General features: G+C 43.6%; 1 protein-coding gene across 4 annotated transcripts in view; it reads right to left on the reverse strand.

Moving 5' to 3' along the window:
* Positions 1–17281, reverse strand: part of LRP4 (LDL receptor related protein 4) — an 83446-nt gene that overhangs the window by 65018 nt on the left and 1147 nt on the right. The window lies entirely within an intron of this gene.

Genomic DNA, 17281 nt, shown 5'->3' on the forward strand with positions numbered 1-17281 from the left:
CAACAAGTCAGGGCTGCAAGGAGTCCTTTATCCGCCAGGGAAGCCTCCCACTGCTCCAGAGCTGGGCGAGCGGGGATCCTGGGGCCAGCTTTCTGAAGGCTGCCATTGATTTGTCACTGGTGATAAGTGAGGCCGGGGCCGTTCCCACCACCGCCTGCAGAGGGGATGACTCTCCCACAACGCCCGGCGGGGGAGAGTGGCGGCAAACGAGGAAAGGCAGGACCCCACGGTCAAAAAAATCCCCCAAATGGCTCTTTTTGCTTAACGAGCAGCAACAAAAAGGAGTGACTGTGCTGAGGCTGAGAGGCAATGGTGCATAGGGGCAGCATGGCGGCACGCCGGCAAGCAAGCCTTCCCCGGGCAAGGAAGAGCAGGGGGTTCTTCATCCCTCGCCTCCTAAGGGCATCCCAGTGCCAACTCGGTCGAACAATATTCCTTCAAAAACTCCCCAGCCGCTCCTTTGCCAATAGCAGGAGGCTTTTAAACCTGCTCTATTTACATAGAGACACTCTTCTCCCAAGCATATACTGCTGGAAACTCGTTCTTCTGCTTTTTGGGAGGGGAAATCTTTTCTCACAGTACTAAATAAATGAGAGAGGCTAATGAAGCACCATGTCTAAAAGGTGAATTCCCAAAGCAACAGGAGATCTTAAAGGAGAACCAGAGCTCCCCCAGGGAACATACAAATAGAGCTGCAGCTGCCTGGGCAAGACCAGATGCAGATGGGTGAACTGAAAGCAAGACAAAAGGGGAGAAGAAAAAAAAAAAGGCAGGAAAAAAGAAAGAGAAAAAAAAAATCAGTAAAAGAAGTAAAGATCCTTGGCCTTTCTGATGTAACTAATTAGGAAAGACCATCAAAACTGGTTCAGCTTGCATTATAAAACATGCCTCATGCTCCAAGACGCTGAGGAGGTTTGGGAGCACATAGGACACCTTCCCTTCCTTTCCCTGCCCTCAGCAAAAGCCCTTCAGCTGGCGTCTACCCTGGCCAGGCTAAGGCTGAGGCACACAGGCACTGTAACACAGCCTGAAGGCCACGAGATTTGAGTTTTCGGTGGGAAAAAATCATCATGCCTGCAGCCTCCTTCCAGTTCAATCAGACCAGACCCAGCAATCCAGAGGATCTTATCTGGCAAGATATTATCTCAGGACAATTGCGTGCAGCTCCTAAAGCACCAGTTTATAATCCAGCATGCTAAAATAAATGGAAGTTGCCAGGCTGTAAATTGTGACATTCAGCAATATTCTAACTCTTACTCAGCCATTCAGAGGTACTGGGCAGATTACTGAGAGCAGTAATTATTTCAGATATCCTAGTTAAAATTTCTTGTTGCACAAGAGACCACAGCTTCCCACAGACCCTTAAACTGGGGATGAGCACAATATCAGAACCTTAACAGACAAAATCCAGTCCAAAAATATCACAAGTTTAAACAAAACAAAACCAAAACCCACCCCACCCCAAACCTCTCATTCATATCTGGGAACCAGCCAGCAGCCAGTTAGCTCAGAACACAAGTTTAACACACTTCTTGCCAGAAATATCACTCTGCAGCCAAGCAGCCACATCCCAAACCAGCCAAAGCTTTTGAGCAGTCCTAAAGTGCAACCCAATTAATGCTCATTGAAGACTTCTGCCTCCTAACGAGGGAGAGAAGACTAAGTATCTCCTGAGCTTGGTGAACTCACCGCTTGGACCACTGCCACTGCTTGGGAACCTGGAAATAGGCTTATGTCCAGCACGACTCCAACTTGCACACCTGATTAATCTCAATAGCTACATGAAAAGCAGAACTAACAAAGCCAGTTTCGGATGGATTCATCTCTTAATAGTCTATTTTGGTGCATCTGTTGCCAAATAGAGGGAGGGGATTCTTTCATGTCTAACAAAATGCAAACTCACAAGAAATCTTCACCCACAGCCAAGTCGCTTCTGTGGTGCCTTCCCTTTATTGTGCTGCCTATTTTCATGAAACTTTTATTCTCTGGGACCAGTTTTTTGTGTGTGAAGATATGCACACATATTGAAATATCCATTGCTTCCACACAAAAGCAGGCTAAAGATGCCTGCAGATTTTTCTCAGAAGAAGAGCCTGTATTAACAAATATTATTAAGAACTATCTTCTGATACTACTTCTGGACCAAGTTCCAGGATCTGAAGTGCACATCTAAATGAAAGACACAGATTCTTCATAAAGCCCAAAATCATTTCAGTGGACACATCATTCAGCCCTGGAAGAAGAATGTTTGATGGTTTTTGAAAGCCTTTTAAACTCTTCTGCCTACAGAGGAAAAGTTCACCCTACATACAGGCATACTGCCTTTCGTTAGAACCATGATCTCAGGGCAAAAAAAACCCGACCATGAAAAGACAGCGTGGTGTCTTCCATTCAGTCTTAGAGATACATTTACTGCAATGACTCAAGAGGTATTTTCTTTCTGTTATTCCACTGTACTTTGGGGAGTAGGATACAATGACAAATCAAGTTGAATCAAGCTTTTGAGGCAATTTGCGGGCATTGCAAAAAGTGATGTTATTCAGCCGAGTATAGAGCACTTCCGCTGATCAAAGAATGGCCCAAGCCCATCAGTGCTATAAATGCTACCTAAAATGACTGGATAGTAGTAAAGATGTGGCAGAACGCAGGGCTACTCATCTAGTTACTTCTATTTGTAGCAGAATTTTATCTCCAGTAATTACAATGTACCTTGAGAAGATCCTGGGAAGTTGTTGTGATGAGTTTTTTTTTCCTCAGTTGGACACAGACTTTTTTCCTCTCCAAAGTGGAAGAGTTATGTAGTGATCCATTTTAATGGTTTTGCAGTAAAATTACTTTTTTCAGTCAGGAAAAAAAAAAAAAAAAAAGTACTTCTGTGGTGGGGAAAAAGGCCTTAGTGTGCAGTTTGTATCTTGACTAAATTTGCTAAATATTTCTGGTACCTTACACTGCCATTCCCAGACACTGTACGAACATAACATTTATTCCTACAGATCATTTTCTAAGTAAGAACATCTGGTACATTTGGACCTTCAGCCAACAAGCCTTGATGAGTCAAGATCAGATCTACTGAAGTCACAGCACACCACTAAGCTACGCACCATTACAGTCATGATAGCATACATCTCAACCTCAGAGGCTGAGCTCAGTTAGCTTTCCCATTTCCTGGTGCTTTATCCCGAGGTTGAATATGGTCCATTAATGCCAGATTCCAAGAAGTGTGCTTCTTTAGAGGTTTAGTCCCCTCCCTCCATTTTTTTATTGTACACCATCAGAAAACATGGAATTACACATAGCAACAGCATTCTGGAAATCGTTCCCATGTCCCTCCTTATAAGTACACAAACACTTGGCAAACTGAAATACATACAAGATGATTTAGGTATCAAGTCCTCAGAAAAGCATGACTGTTTTCCATGGGGAAGATCTAATCTTCTGCCCTTCACGCTATAACCCGGTTTCTTGATTTCTTTGCCAGATAACCTCCCAAAACAAACCCTCTTCTGTGCACAATAAGCAAAGGACAAGAAGCAGCCTTGATCCGACTGTTTAAGTGATAACACAGCTCCCAGGTCCTCCAAACTGATACTCGCTCAAAATGAGGAAGAAACTTCCAAGACTGCGGTTTCATAGTCATCAACAGCGCTAGCTTAAAGAGCTCCCAGCCCTCCTTCCCCTACTCCCAGTCCCATGACCCCCATAAGCTGGCACAGCCTTGTGCAGCCTGGTAAAAAAACAGATCAGGAAAAGTGGTCCAGCGGGTGATGAGCAGCAAAAAGAAGCAAATTTGAAGGTCTTCCAACTCCTACTCCTCCTCCTCACCCAGTTCGGTTTGATTCCTCCCTTTGCTTCACTGCTTGCAGAACCATGGCCTCAGGGCCAAGCCGACAAGAAGCTGGGTGCATTTCCTGTTTAAGGCTTTACAGATATATTTACTACAGTGGCTCAAGAGTTGTTTTCTTCTTACAGTCAGTTTACCAAGTGTTTCTACATTTAGAAGTAAGATACGCATGCTGCTGTGCTGAAAATCCTTATGAAAAGGAATAAACTAGGTGAATTAGATCATTCTACACTGGAGCACAGTAAATGTTTAAAAATGTAACATTCTAATTGGGGAAAAGCCACTGACTTCAGTATACAGAAAAACACTGGCTCTTAGGCAACCAGTCATCATGGTTCAGTTTTTTTACCCTTGCAAGAAAAAATTCTGTAGACTCCAAAATCAAGTTGTCAACTATCCTTAGAGGAAAGAAAATAGAAAAACAAAACTAACAAAAAACCCCAAAATAAACCCCAACCAAAAACGACCTAGCCATTAACACACCTGGCCCAAGCATCATAGGGAACCTTTATATCACAGCATGCACAGAGGGCACTCCCAAGTTAAGTTCTGTACAGATGATCTCCAAAGGTTATGGGGGAAAACACTTAAGCTACTGGGTAAATGCAGCCACTGAAGCCCATTACGTATTTACAGAATTCTACCCAGTAATTTAGCTTGCTGCTACAGAAAGGAACATTCAGTAATTATTATTTAAAGCTGACCACAGCTAAACTGTCCCAAGTCAGGAATCCAGGGTTTAACACTTGGATTCCTAACCAAGTCCAAGTTACGCTTCTGTTCTCAGATTTCTTAACCTTTGTGGTTACATGGCGAGATATCCATTTGCGATCCATCCTAAGAGCTGCTACAGTCAGGATAGGGGAAAGGGTGGAAGAGTCATGGATGCAAAAAAGATCTTTGTGAGCTGCGTGCAGATATGATACTCCTCAGACTAACGCTAACCATTTATTGAACATGCTGGCAGATAACAGAAACACGCACTATCTAGGACAAAATGAGCAACTAGATCCTCTTCTGTCTTCCCACAGCTGAGAAGAATTTTCACTCTCCCAGAAATCAGACCCCAGACACAACAAATGTGTCTATTTAACTGTGATAATGTTGCATGCAGCATGCCAAGGAGCAGGGGGTGGGGAAAGATTAGAGAAAGGAAGCTTCAACAAAGATATTTTGGGGATGGAGAGGACAGGACAAGGAGTATCAACATACAGACTAAAAGGCAATGCATTTAAGTGGAGCCTCTATTTACTGCATTGATCAGCATTTCGTTGTGGTTTTTTCTCGTTATTCGATACATCTGTCAATTTATTGCATGCAGAAATTACGAACTCTTCAGAGTAGGGACTGTCATTAAATGCACACACTGCATGTAACGCTGTGAAGCTCTGATTTCCATCAGAGCGAATCTTTACATGATCCAATTGACAATTCATGTGTGAGATTCAACCCACGTAGATCTTCCCCTTCAGCCTGCCACATATTCATTCAGGGAGAACGGGAATGGCCATTTGGGCAGGTGATGTTTCCAAACAGCTAGCTCCATCTTCCTTTGACTAACCAGGCATTAGCATTGCCATTTCTGCATCAACTCTGGAGAAGGGTGGGATTATGCCTCCTTTTGTGTCCATACCCAGGCCAGGCTTGACACACCATGACACACCACTGCATCAGCGGAGAGGGGTGGGGAGAGCAAGCAGAATTTCGATCCAGATTCTGCGAGTAAGGGTCTAGCAAAGAGGGGTTTTTTTGACATCAGCCATTTAAAAGGCAAGATGAAGGAAGAAGAGTCAACACACTACAGCAAGAGGATAAAGCTTTTCATGTTTAGATTGACAATTTCTCTGGCAACAACTCAGAACATGAGCCTGCATTAGCCCAAGCAAAACAACACAGTAGGTCTTTGCTTCCAGTCGTAATGAATAGAAGCTTCCACCACAACGGGCACCACCGACGTACTGCAACCGCTGCAACATCTACAGGTTGATCTTTCACCACACTTTGAAGCTAATACAGCATTAAGACTGTGTAAAACAAGTACAATACAATAAAAAGGCCTATGCTTTCACGAGCCATAGAAACTAAATCTTGGGCTTGAATTCTCACCTTCCCCTGTTTTCAGAAAAAGCTCTTCCAAATTACCATTAAGGCAAAGTGAAGTAGTAGCAAGCCAGTGCCAAAAAAAGGTTGGTCTTGCTTCCCTCCATCTTTCCATCAGCTCTATACCGATCAGCTCACTGCAAAGCAACTCTCTTCTTTGCTCGCCAACACCACACAACCCACTGGTTTCACCATTTTGCAGGTCAGTTCTGCACCAGATCAATCCAGCAGGCATACACACAGACTTACCAAAGGGATAAGGGGCAAGGCTGCTCTTGTGGGGCATCCCACACTTACACTGGATTAGGTACAACAAGAAACCACATCCTGTGGGTCAAGGAAGCCCTGCAGCTAGAGGCCAAGCCGCAAATATTGCGGGCAGAGAAAAATCCTCAGCAGTGACAACATCCTAGCACCCCCACCAAAAAAAAAAAAAAAAAAAAAATTCCCTCTCTCAGAGGGATACCAAATTTACTGAAAGCAAAAGGCAGCAGGAACAAAAATTCCCCTCATTCTGATATCCCACACCACGGGCTTTATATTACTCTAAAACTGTATTTTGAAGACAATGTTTCTCATAAAGGAAGACTATATTAAACCTTACTCCAAATCAGTAACATGCCCTTTGAAGTCATTTGCAGTTACATTCCTAATGTCACCTAAAGCAAGCCACATCCCCACTGACCAGCCCATCGTTTAATCGTTCCAAGCAGCATATTTAATTTACCAAGCTGAAACCGGAGGAGAGGACTACGTTGACAGAGATGAAGAAATAGAGGAGAGGAAAAATGCAATTCATGATCCATAAGTTATTTCTTCTAGTGCCCTTGCAAGAGCCATGGATCTGCAGGAAGGCAAATGGGTGATAATTAGGGACAGTTGGAACATTGTTTATTTCCTACTAGCAAAAGCAGCAGTTCAGGCCTCGAAGGATAAATCAAATTTCTTAACCAGATGGAACACATTTCATTTTCAAACATCAACCATACAACAATGGACCACAGAAAGGAAGGAGCCAATTCACAACAGCAACAAGAAAACAAAATTACCAGAGATTTTAGAGATGAGTTCTCATCAAAATCTGCACTTACAAAGAGCCTCATGTTGCATCAGAACTTGCACCACATCCCACCACAGTCAATTCAAAGACACTTTTATTGGCAAAACAAGCTCTGCAAGTGTTACCCACATGTAAGAGACGGCACACTTGAGTTTCTCCCAGAAGTGGATTCAACATATGAAGCGCCTGCCTCCACATAGGTTTCAACAGAGAAGGCTACATGGCATGGAATTCAACAATAGAAATTAAAATATTCCAAGGAACAATGTTTTATTTCTAGTAAGGTAGGTGTTTACTTGCTCTCTCTAATCTTCTTCTATATTTTACTCAAAAGATTAGGAGATTTCCTTCTCAGTCTCTCCCTTTACTTCTCTTTCCCAAGCATTTACCATTTGATTTATGATGTTCTCCTGTATCCAACTCAAAGTTGCACGTTTCAGTATTTGGTAGGAGTCTGACTTGATTTTGCACATTTCATTTGGTACTGATCTGCCAGCATAACAACTTTGCACAATAACTTGTGGCAGTCTAGTTGGCTAGGAGGTTTGGACGACTTTTTGTTGTTACAGAAACCTGTGCTCTGGTTTAGATTCAGACTAGTTTCTCAAACAGATGGATTTTGGATTAAGTTATTTGCTTCATTAGCCTCCAATGGAGTGCCAAATCCCACAAACAATGTTTTCATAGGAATGGACAGCATTTTCATTTGGTTTCAGTCTATGGTTCTCTAGTACTTTTAGGTGGAGACAGCTTTTGCTGCTTTGGCTGAGACAGCACTGAAACAGTCTTTTTATGCAAAGATCAGCAACGGAAATCCTTCAAGTTCTACCCTGTAGCCATCACTACATAAGATTCAATCCTGTGTTCACACATCTGAAAATAAAAAAGTTACCTTCCCTTTGGTTACAACGTAAGAACATACAGAGCTCTGGAGTTCATTCTCGTGGGAGTCAAATATTTAATTTTTCATCAAATAGTATAGCAGGAAAATCTCCACTGTAATCAGTCCTCACGGCTTGAGTAGTTGAAGTGTGTCTTACTTGCTAGAGCCACTACATAGCTAGCACATCCACACTGGCACAGAGCCTTAGGCACGGGAGGGCTCCTGAGGGTGGCTAGTGCAGGGGTGTAGAGGAACCTTGCTGCATGCCCAGCTCCATCCTGCAAGCGAATAATTCTCTCTTTATAGTTACTGTCAGCCACGCCCCTTCTGCTTGTCTCTAAAGGGCACGGAGCCCATACAGCACATACCTTAAAGATTGTGGTATGCAGCCCACGAGGTCAGACAAGCCGGCTCCCTTGGCAGCCTGGTCTTCAGTGGCGTAACTCCGATGGCCCTCTTTTTGCACAACACTTTAACAGGCAGTTTTAGCATCGCCATCACATTTATTTTAAGATCTCGACATACAAGATGCAGAGCACGTTGTTATGACATTGTTCAAGAAAGAGCCCCAAACAAACCTCGATATCACTCCGTGTCTTTCCCAGATCAACCTGCAGGACCGATGCACTGCAGCACATCAGCTAGCAAACGTAGGTGTTTTGGCAGCTGTCCCAGTCACTTAATCGGAAGCCTGAGCTCAGAGGCTGTTTCGCCTGAGCGGGTAAGTCAAGATGTACATACCAAAGATGTCATCTCTGCCTCCCTCCCTTCCTTGCTCAAAGGCTTCTGTCTGAGTACTGTTTATTTTTATCCTACAATTGATGGATTGCACATAGGTTTAATTTGCCCTGTATCTCCCATTAGTTCTATACTGTAACTGTGTTAGATTTGGCCTCGCATAACCGATGAAGCTAAACAGGGGGGGTTGCCAAGTGTTTAAAGTAGACACTTGCCTGCCACCCCCTCCTCCCTGTCAGTCTGTTCTAAAGCATCTGCAGCACAAAAATTGCTCATGGGTCATTTCTCAGAAAGTAATAATCCAAGCTTCAGCATAATCTTCAGCATACCTATTTCTGTCATCAAGTTTGCTTCTCCAGCACAACCACCCAACAAAAAATTACTAGAGTATCACAGGACTTAGCCCTTTTTTTTTTCCTTCTTCTTTTTTACTTTTTTTTGACATTCCTTTCCAGCTTAAATGTTTGCTCCCAGACTTATGGAGACTTGTAGATGAAGAACTAACCATAACAAGCAAGAAAGGAAGTACGAAAAAAAACAATCAAACAAAACAAAACAAAAAACCCCAAACATGTTCTAGGGACAGCTGACTGGAAAACTTAACCTAAGGAATTATCCGATTTTGTTCTAGTCTGGAATTTGCAGTAAGAGCAACAGAAGATTACAGCTCCCATCTTCCAGTTCACAGGAGGCAGGTCACAAACAAAGAGGAACCTCAGAGAAACAACAGGCTTCTCCTGTGCGTGGATGAGCCGCTTCAGGCCAAAAGAGTTTGTAGTGGAAGGCTGCAGAAAGCTGGGATCAACAAGGTTGGTTGCTCTTCCCTGCTTGGGTACTGGTACCAACTGCCGAAGATGACGAATCTGCCCTTCCAGGAGAACTGAAGCACAGACAAGCGATCCACCTGCTCCACAGACAACAAGAACCCTGGGCCTGGAAAAAAAACCAGCAAACCAACAAACGCCCAAAAGGCCTAAAGGCCTTCTGTTATTTAAGGTAATGCTGACTGCAGGTCAGAATTCTTCCTTACACTCAAAAATGCAGTGAGCAAAGGCCTATAGAGGGTGTCCGTTCATGAGCAGTGACAGTTCAAACTGGAACAACACATGAGGTTACCACCCTTGTGGGAGACATCTTAACTGCCCAGGAATCGTCTTTACTGCCCGGGAATCGGCTGTTCAGAAGTCAACACCCTCCAGCCCCTGCAGCTGCCGTTTCTGGTAGGGGGAAGAAGTCAGACCCAGGGGCAGCCTTCCCTACAGCCTCAGCAAAGATGGCAAAGGACTACAACCTCACCAACCAGCCCAATTCAGTCCTTCCCTGTTACCCAGTCAATGCCCAGGAAAAATCCCTTCACCACTTTGACTCCGCATGGACACAGCTCTCAAGTCAACCTGCTCTTTAACTTGGGTCTCCCACATCATGCTTTCTAAGATTTAGACACTGAACATTTCTGTTTGAGACCCATGACAAAAAAGCAGATGGTCCACCAGCAGTGAATATCCTCTCCTGCTTCTTGGCTATTAAAGGCTCCAGAATGGCAACCTCCAATCTACCTCCCTTTCCCAGGCCACAAATCTCCGGTTTCCTCTCACAGCCAGACCCATTATGTTTTCCCTCATGCTAATAGGTACTGTGCTGATCAAGGCCCCTTTAAAAAGGCAGCACAAATTAGGGGCATGTCCTCCAGCCATGAGAAACTCAACTCAGGCTTTTCAAGAGTAACAGGCTTCAAAAAAATCAGTAAGAACACCACCATCTCCGAGGCCTCAAAAACCTCATTTCCTAAATCTGTCAAGCCTTAAGAAGTTGCAAATCCTGACTCACAAAGAAAGGACAGCAGTAAAGCTGGCTTCCTCTTAACAAATGCCATTTTAATTCAGAGAATTATCCCACCTCCTGGTTCATCATCAGGAGCTCGGAACACAAGCAGGAAATTACAGCCCTTAGACTTATCATTTTTTCCCCTGCCCTCAGAGTTGCAAAGAAAGGATTTGACTATTCAGCAGCTACAGAAATTCAGAACTAAAATTGGGTGGGAGCACAAAGGGGGAAAAAAAAAATGAAGGTGTGTATTTTATTCTAATCCTAGATCCCATGAGACACAGTTCTGCTACAGTGAACGGCTGCACCTTGAGGCAAGAACCTCTCCCAGACACTACCAGCTGTCACCAAGTCAATGAACTGACAGAGCTGGAGATTCAGGCTAAAGGAGCAGAGTGCTTATTTCCCTCTAACCTTCCTGCATAGTCACACAATGCTTCTTATGAGCCTTTCAGAGAAGGAAGCCGAGAACATCACATGCTCGTGTTTTAACAGTTCTCCCTAGTGACTTCACATAGCAATTCTTAATGGAGAAGAGGAAGAGAAGTAGCCTCTTTATCCAGGAATGGTGTTATTTTCTGCCACCAGTCTTGTTGCTTCTCTACTCAGACTCCTTTCCAAACCCAGAGTAATCTCTTATTCTTACTTCACGCCTTTTTCCAGGCAATCGTCTCCCACCTCCTAGCTTCTCTCCAACTCTGCCCTTCCATTTCATACAGTTTTCCAGACAGGGCTGTCCTCCAAAACATCTTCCTAGACATCCCACTCAAAAACCCTTCTGGCTGTATGTGGTCCCAAGCCTGACAGGCCCCATATTCCACTGCTGCAGACAGCTCCGTCACTACCTCTATCTTGTGAGCTTGCCATCTCAGCACTATGCCAATATCAGTCTCCCTTTCCACCTCTGCCCCTATTGCTGACCTCCTGATCCTTCATCAAATCACCCCAGTACGCCAGGGACTCTACTGTCAAGGGTCCCTGGCAAGTTGTCGCATCCTCCTTTAGAGCATTACTAACATGTCTTGCCCTGCCTCAGCAGTTAAGTTCTGCTCAATGCTCATCTTCACTTTCAAGATTTCCATCTTCTATAGTACCTAATTAACACCTCTTTCTGCCATCAGATCCCATATAATTACTCCACTTGGATCTCCTTACACGGTTCTTCCATTCCTTTGCCAGCTCAGGTCCTTGGCTCTCATTTCCAAAATACCTATCTTTGCTTCTGCTAATATCTGTACTCCTGTATCCCCTTTCCTTCTTCTCATAGTTTACACTACTCTTGCATCTGCTTCCTCATACTTATTTCTGCAGTTACCAGCTTTCAGGAGTCTCTGATGCCAACTCGTACCCAAAAAGCCCTCTCTACCCTTGTTCTAAGAAGTGATTAGAATGAAAAACTTTCAGAAGCTTTTCCCATTAAACCAAAGCTAAAGGAAATGTAATTAGAAAGGTATGCTATTTTAATATTTGACCTTATCTATCCCACTAGAATTATCACATCCCTGATCCTTATCAGATGTCAGATGTCCAATTTAGACTATAAACCCTTTGGGGCAAACATAGCCTCTTCCTCCACATTACAGAGCCACAGCACTTAGACGAATCCTTAAAGTAAGAAAAACACCTCAGAAATTCAAAGAACTTGGTTTTGCCAAGAGCAGAGCCACTCCATACACTGAGACTTTGGAATGACCAAAGAAGTTGAAAGTATTCGCTCCCTGAAACTTTGAAAGGCAAGAATAGGGTCATCCTCACCCCCAACAGAATGTCTGAGAAGAGAAGACCTGGGTACAGACTGCACTGAAAAAGTTTTCCCATGGTATCTCTACCCCCTCCTGCCTCAAGTCTCCAAAGTCATCACTTATCCTCTCGGAAACAGCAAGAAAGTCACTTCTTTTTCCCTTCCCTCTCCAGAAGGAACACAGCAGAAATAAACTTCAAATGATAAATTACACACCACTTTTGTGTGGCTGCCTCCTGGCCAGGCAGGAAATTTTTCTCCCAAAATCTTTTGTTTCCAGCTTTGATCCCAGTGTTGGATCGGCTCGGTTCAGCACTCCCTCGGCATGGAGGTGAAGGGAGAGCTGACAGGCCAAGTTTGGGCTTACTGCAAGTCACAGTCAGATCTTCCATTAGCCTTCTCCCCTCCCCCTTCCCCTTCCCAACTGGAACTCTCCTTGAGAGTTCTTTTCAAGATCCTATTAAACATTTTCCAGAGGGCCTTACAGAGGATACATTATTTTGATGGATGCTGGGACTAAAGGAGGAGGATTTCTAAGTACAGTGAAATAATGGAGTTTGTTCTAATGGATTTAAGAGATGCCCGGGGGCACCAAGTAAGTTCCTTCTCTGCAAATCAAAAACACAGAAGACCAGAAAATGGAGCCGAACAACTAAACGCCAGGAAGCGGGGAAATCGGGCTCTATTTAACTGCTGCTCTTGGTTACAGCCAACTTCAGGCTGCTTGGAAAAACAGCACACACACACATCACTGGCACAAACTTAACAGGAGAAAACAAAGAGACAACAGGGGTCAAACTGGGGGTGGCAAGTAGGAGAAGGATGCAAGGCTGGGTCCCCACCCCCTACCAGAGAGTCGGATCAATTATCCTTGAATACTAACAAGATTTCTGATTAAAGAACTGCTGCTATGCAATAGAAACAGAAAGCTCCAGCAGCTGGGAGGGGCTGTCAGGCAGTAACAAAGGGACACAGAAGACTATGCCCCGCTAGGGCATACGGAGGAAGTCACCATGCTGGTAGCCAGGAGAGAGGTCTCCCCTGCCTAGAGTTTTAAGAACGTCTCACTGGAGTTAAATTTACCAGCTGGAGTAAAACTTCACCTTGACACTACAGAATACGGGGTCTGATTTCAGGCAAACACATTCTCTACTAGAAGCTTTGCGGGACAACATTTCTTTAAAATGCCTCATCACTATAGTACAGGGAGGTAAATTCTATTCTCATCCCAACCCATTCAGGGGAAAAATCTGGTGCTTCTTAGTTTCATGTACCTCAACATCAGAAAGTTGTTATTAACATACAACAGCTTGAGGAACAAGAGCCTGCACAGCCTTCAGTCATACACGTTCTGACAAAACTGCAGTCTGCAGTACAAACGTTGAATATGCATATACAATACTGTCCATTAATCTTCATGGTTTATGACTTGCTGACTGGTGGCTAAAACCAGAAAAACCTAATGACCTAAGAAGAACCTCATGAAAAACAAAAGCTTCTGTTATTACTTTTCGCAACCCAAAGCTGTACTGACATTAAGCATCCTGCTATAGGCAATGTATCTCATACCACCAGAATCAGGCTCCCAACTGTTCAATCCCCTTACTTCTCCTATTTTAAACAACAAACTTAATTCCTTGATATGAGGAGTTTCAGTCATCCACAATTTAGCAAGGCAAAAGCCCACAAACATCAGTTCTGGTTGATGTTAATAAAGTCTTTATGAAAACTTATTTTGCTGTCCTTACATAGTGAGTCTCCTTTCATCTAGGCTCACAGCAGCAGAGTTCTGCTCCTTGCAGAAACCCTGACTGCAGCTCAAGTCTCTCTGAGACTAAATACACAGGCTAGAATACTTCAGCCTTTACCAGCCAGTTCTGCGTAACAGAGGCAAAAAAATGCCCAGAAAGCTGAACATAAACTCACCCACAACAGGATGGCAGCCAAATACTCCCAAGGTGACAGTCCCAGAGTGACTACTCATACAGCATGAATAACCCACAAGCCCCTGGATCCACGCAGTTACTATCTTTAGTACAGGGGAATGGAAATCTACAGCGAAGACTATATAGGAAGAAGAGATGCAAGATGTGTTACAGCGCCCAGTCTTCATGCCGTAAAGACAACAAAAGCCCATAAAAAGAGTAATGCCTAACGTAAAGCCATGGCCAAGAACCACAGGCACTACAGACGCAAAAGCAAGAACCCAACCATCAAGCATATTGGATTCATGAATGACAACTACAATTAGCGTTCTCTGCCATGATCTGTGTGAAGCACAGACAGCCACTAAATACAGTATGCCAATTAATGGTGTGGGTTTCCTGTATGCCAGAGCTGCAGCTCTGGATGTTGTATCGGCCAAAGCCAGATATCTTGAAAGATGTTCAATTTAAGTACGCATGCATGTGCGTATATATCACCTTACTAAGTAAACCCCTTCAAGATAACATCACAAATAGGTGCAAATAACAGAGAAGAGAAATAGTGTCCACTTTGCTTACACATTTCTTTTAACAACGCTTCACTTACCAAGTCACCCTTTCCAATGGAGAGCCAGTAAAATTTCTGTGGTTTTATGACTCTTTTGATCATCAGTGAGAGAAATAGAAGTATTATTAAAAAGAGAAATAGCCAGAAGTAATGAGCAGCAGAGGAATTCAACGAAGGTGTAGGACGTGCACTTTTTAAACCTATTTTAAAACCCTGACTGGTTTTCAAGATAACATCTCTTTATCAGCTTTTATAAGTGTTATGAAGCATATATGCTATTGTGTTCAATGGTAAGTTGCATTCTAGGGCAAATGGAGTTGGCCTTGGGCAAGACAATTTCTACTTCACTTCCCACATTTACAAAACAAGGATAATATTTGCCTATTTCACAAGAGTGCAGGAAGATTCAAGAGGACTATCAGACTACAGATCATTCTCATAGAATGAATGTTTTAATTATTTTTTAAATGTTAACTTCACCAGTCTGGGGAACTACAGGTTTCTAGGAGTAATAACATAATATAAACCACTTCCGTTTCTTTTTCTGGTTAACATAAGAACAAGTACCGCCTTCTGGTCTGACCTACAAACAACTGGATCAGGTTTATATCCAACCGCTTTATCTTCTGTAACTTCAGTGAACACAAAGTAGCCAAACACCTCCAAGTTTGCTGAATGCTATTTTATGGTCCACATGAACAGAATATCCCTCTTCAAGGTTCACTCGACACTGTGGAAATGCAAGCACTTTAAGCACCTATTAATTTGGTTGCTAAATACACCCACACTCCCAGGATGCAAGAAGGGATTCTCTCTTGCAGAAAACAGTGCTAAAGCACTCAACTGGAAGCTTTTGGAAAGAGAAGATAAAAAAATTTGCTTATCTACACTACATAAATGAAACAATAATGTTAACTTCATACTGGAAGACTTATGCTTTATGCTTTTCCACTAATTCTACCATGTTTTCAGTTGACACAGAATTGTTAAGCAAAACAAACCCAAACAAAATAAAATGAAACAAAACCCCCAACACCACCACTTTGTGGTGTCAGCCTCCTGCAGCATCTTACTCTTCATTTTAGAAGAGAGGGGATGTTACTCAGTGCCATCATCACTTTGACAAAAAGAAACAGTTGAGGTAATTCAGGGTGATCGTGAGATTTGTGAATATCATCCCGCCTGACCCACAGTAAAGCCAGGCCCCCTCAGCACACCCAGGAAGTAGAACATTATCAGCTGCAAGCTGACAACAGGAAAACGGGGCTTTGCACTTGGCTGAGAGCTGCAGAAGCAATGCAGTGCCAAGCACAGGTAACGGAGATCACTGTTCCCACTGCAAACTACTACAGAGATATCACGTTAGGTTTGTGACTCTAATATGTAGCCAAGATGTTCAGAGAGTGAAACTCTGACATTAGCCATATATTTTTCTGGCAGAGCTCCAGGAGCCAGAAGGGCAAGCACATCACCCAGACAGGTTCTGTGACATTCTGTATTTATACTACCACAGCTCACCATTAACATCAGGGCCACCTTCATCACTGCGCACCAGCAGTGCATGGCATTAGCTTTGAATTCTCTCTGTATACCCCTTTTTACCTGCAAGGTGCTTTGCCAAGAGCTCAAGATACTTGCAGACCTTTTTTTTTTTTTGGCACAGACTTCTCCAGCTTTAACTGCCACTATCCATCAAAAGAGGGTCAAAGGTTGATCTTGCACACTTGTTTGCTTTACCTGCTCTTGTACTGAGGCACAGTGGTAAACAACCACACGTTTCTAACAGTTTACCTGTTTGGCATTGCGAGTTCTGTGGCTGTGAATGCTTTTATGACAGTTAAGCTGTACACCATCCCTGCAGGTACTTCTAAGGGACAGCGACAAGAAATTTCTAGCTAAGGGGAAGAACACCGACTCACCACAAACTCTGGCATCTTCTCCGACACCTCCATGCTGACATGTCCTGTATTTTCTTGCTTCAAAGAGGAAAAAAATTCCTTGGGTACTGTGTCGTCATTGCAAAATGTATCTTCCCATGAAGGGAAGAGGATGCTCGCCTCTGGAAGCAGCTGGCACACCCAATCATAAACTCACATTCATTTGACAAGATGATATAGGAAAGTGCCCTGATGGGCAAACTACTTGAAAGAGAGACAAACTGCCATAAAAAGTGTCCTGGAGACATCAAGGCACAACCACCTACGAGCAAACCTGCACTTTACAATCAGACATCCCCCACAGGGCTGTTAACAGCCCAGACACATTAACGAGGAGCACCTGGGTAACGGCCAAAATAAAACACATCCAGATCTGCACCTACACTAAGATCTCGGTTTTAGATCCTTCTCTCTCCTAGACTGCAGGCTAAGTATCTGTGTGGCACTTGGGAACTTAAAGAGCACTTCTGGTTCACTAAAAAGCAGATTTTCTGATACACAGAACTGCAGCTGTCTGCTCTGCCACTCCAAGCTGGTTTAGCACCTTCTTCAAAGCTGCCTGCAATTAGGATTCTTGTTAGAAGAGAAATAATATTACTTGAAACCCAAACTCCATGCGATTGCGCCCCAGGGGCAATACTTGCCGAACGATGGAGGTCAGCAG

The sequence above is a fragment of the Falco biarmicus genome, chromosome 7 (assembly GCF_023638135.1).
Source record: "Falco biarmicus isolate bFalBia1 chromosome 7, bFalBia1.pri, whole genome shotgun sequence".
NCBI classification, from domain to species: Eukaryota; Metazoa; Chordata; class Aves; order Falconiformes; family Falconidae; genus Falco; species Falco biarmicus.